This window comes from Cricetulus griseus, chromosome 2, assembly GCF_003668045.3.
Source record: "Cricetulus griseus strain 17A/GY chromosome 2, alternate assembly CriGri-PICRH-1.0, whole genome shotgun sequence".
Taxonomy (NCBI): Eukaryota; Metazoa; Chordata; class Mammalia; order Rodentia; family Cricetidae; genus Cricetulus; species Cricetulus griseus.
In genome coordinates, this window is record NC_048595.1 from 205621448 (window position 1) to 205624455 (window position 3008).

The 3008-nt window shown below is 54.0% G+C and overlaps 1 long non-coding RNA gene across 4 annotated transcripts in view; it reads left to right on the forward strand.

The window, feature by feature from the left end:
• The window catches only part of LOC103163591, a 38694-nt gene extending 36067 nt beyond the window's left edge, over positions 1–2627 (forward strand). Inside the window, exons 1-3 of one of the 4 annotated variants that reach the window (XR_004768370.1) lie at positions 392–615; positions 780–888; positions 1228–2627. This is a non-coding gene — a long non-coding RNA (uncharacterized LOC103163591). Of the gene's footprint in view, positions 1–391; positions 616–756; positions 889–1227 lie in introns of those variants that run through there. The other 3 variants (XR_003482283.2, XR_004768366.1, XR_004768367.1) reach the window with 3 other exon arrangements.
• Positions 2628–3008: the final 381 nt, after the last annotated feature.

Consider the following 3008-nt stretch of genomic DNA (forward strand, 5'->3'; position numbering starts at 1 on the left):
GGAGTAAGTGAGCAAAGAGGAGTCACAGCAGGACAGGGAATGAAGGACAAAACACACAGCTCCGTCCGAGGAGGAGCCTAAAACCCCAAGTTTAAGATGGAGGGATGGTAGTAGGCAAGGGGGTCTACAAGCAGAAGTGGCAGATGGAGCGGGAGGAAAAAAGAAGAGAAAGTGGGAGAGTGAAGAGTTAAGCAAGAAAAGGATAAGACAAGAGGGAAAGAGGAGGCCGGAGCCGGGAGGGGTAGAACAGGCAGACGGAAAAGGTGAAAAGGAGGATGTGGGACAGGAGAGTACAGGGCGCTGGGGGAGTTGGGGAAACGACAGGGCGACGGGTACAGCAACTGGGTCCGGGCCGCGGGGGTGGAATCCAGACGCCGGGCGGGGGAGGGGACGCTGGGTGGGGGGCCACCAGGCGGCGCAGGAGACCACCAAACTTTCCACTGACTGTTTCCTGGAGGGAGTTCAGGCGCTGAGGCTACAGCTGCTGCCTCGCCTCCTTGGCCGAGGGTGACCGCGGCCACCCAGACCCTGGGCGCACGGCCTCACGATCCCGTTGGTCCTCGGCGGGGACACGCAGCCCCGAGCAGGCCTTGCCCACCCACGGTGGCCGCCTCGGTGAGCCCCTCCCCCATGGCGCCCCGGGACCCCTCGCCCTGCACCTTGGGACCCCAATCTCCAGGATACTGCCTGCCTCGGAGCTGAGCAGGCCTCGAGAAGAAGGCCTGGCAGAAAGCACGGCACAGCCCCCCTAGAATTTCCCACCTTTTCTCCTGACCCAGACGCGGCCGGGGCGGACGGGACCTCTCGCGCTCTACCTTCTCTTCCTCCTGCTTCATGGAGCCATGCGTCTGGGTGGAGGCTCCCGAGAAAAGCAGAGTCCCAAGGCGGGTGAGGACGCCCGAAGGAGGCCGGCGGGAGGGCAGAAGAGGAAGCGGCGGGGCGGCGGCGACCGGGGAGAACTAGAGGTATTCCCGGGGCGGGTGGAGGACTGAGTCGAGTCGAGACTCGAGTCCTCCTCTATCCCAGCAGCCACCGGAGGCAGTGAGGTAATGGAGAAAGAATGTAGGGAGTCCTCCAGTGGACCAAACGTCCTCTAGCGAGTCGGGGAGAACCATAGAGATCCCGAAGCTCGGGGAGTACCGCCCCTCTAGCCACGTGACCTTAGTTCGCACATTTTTGTGATTGGTGCTGGTTAGCGTATAGGCAACTGTCTTTCGTTTGTCTCAGGCAGGTAGTAGTGAGAGAGGCTCTTCGGCAAGATCTGGAACCTACTGGGGTCCCCTTGCGGAAGCGGAGCCCACCTCGGGAAGCTCACCGATGTCAGGCCAGCCCGCGCAGTGTTTGCCGGGCCAGCCCGGCCAGGCCGCGGCGCAGAGCACGCCGGGAGTTGTAGTTCTGGTCGCGCGACAGCATTGTCCGGGAGGCTGCAGGTGGCACTTGAAGCTGCAGCCTAGGGAGCTCCGGCCTTACCGGAACAGTAGCCCACATTAGCAATTCAGAGCTGTCAACGGCTTTTCTCCCATGCGCCCACGCTCACATCACTCTGCCTGACCGAGTGTCCGCCTTCGAAAGCGGCCTGGAAGTGGGCAGCTTATATCAAGCCAAAGACTGCCAGAACCAGGCCCACCGGGACTGTGCCAGGCTGAATGTCAGACTTGGCACCTGGCCTCCTTAGCTTCTCGTTGCACTGGAGAAGGGCAGACTGACTCAGCTTTAGGGGTGGCCAGGCAGCATCTACTCACGTCTGTGGTTCATCATTACCAGAAGCCTCAGATGACATCAGCAGAATACTCATGTACAGGATTAGGCTAGGAAGACCTTATAAGCAACTGCAGAGGCTGAAGAGGCTGAGTAGGATGGGTTCCCAGCACTCACATGGCAGGTTACAACTGCCTGTAACTCCAGTTCCAAGAGATCACACACTCTCTTCTGGCCTCTCGGGCATTGCACACATGAGCTGCACATAAACAAAAGCAGACACATACATACGCGTAAATGTCTGGTTTTGTTTGTTTGAGACAGGGTTTCTCTGTATTGCTTTGGAGCCTGTCCTGGAGCTCTCTCTGTAGACCAGGCTAGCTTGGAACTCAAAGGGATTCCGCCTTCCTCTTTCCGAGTGCTGGGAATAAAGTCGAGGTCCACCACTACCTGGTCATAAATGTCTGTTCTTAAAAAGAAGTGGCTTGCTGGGAGGTGGTGGTGCATGCCTTTAATCCCAGCACTTGGGAGGCAGAGGCAGGTGGATCTCTGTGAGTTCGAGACCAGCCTGGTCTGTAAGAGCTAGTTCCAGGATAGCCTCCAAAGCCACAGAGAAACCCTGTCTACAAAAACAAAAACAAAACAAAACAAAAAAAGAAGTGGCACAAGCACATTTTGCTCTTCTGCTAATGTGTGAACACATGCTTAATATGTTTGTCTTCAAGAAAACAAAGAAAAGATTTTTTTAAAAAAGAAAACCATATTTAATAGTGAAGCTTTCTAGCAAACCCCTTCTGCTCTATAATACATCATATATGAAAGCATAATAAAGTCTACTTGTACATAATTACCTGTAGGAAACAAAGCCTGAGGAAACTGAGTGTTCAATGCCTTTTAGACACAAACTTTTAGAGAGAATCCAGCAAAAAGATGTCAGGAAAGAAGAAAGACACCACTGTTTTAAAAAAAAATGTGATTATCTACAGCAGTCTTTATAATTCCTATCACAGACCTGAAGTGCTTGTTGATATTGAGGCCGTGTTTGGCTGTGTCAGACTTTCCCTGTCTGCCTGTAAAGGTGAAAACTGTATGGTAATATGACTCAGAGCCAGAAACACAGGAAGCAGAAAACCAGAGATCAGGGGGTTTTGTTTTTGTTTGTTTTTGAGATAGGGTTTCTCTATGTAACAGCCCTGGCTGTCTTGGAACTCACTTTGTAGACCAAACTGGCCTTGAACTCTCAGAGATCTGCCTGTCTCTGCATCCCAAACTCTGGGATTAAAGGAGTGAATCAGTTCATCACCACTGCC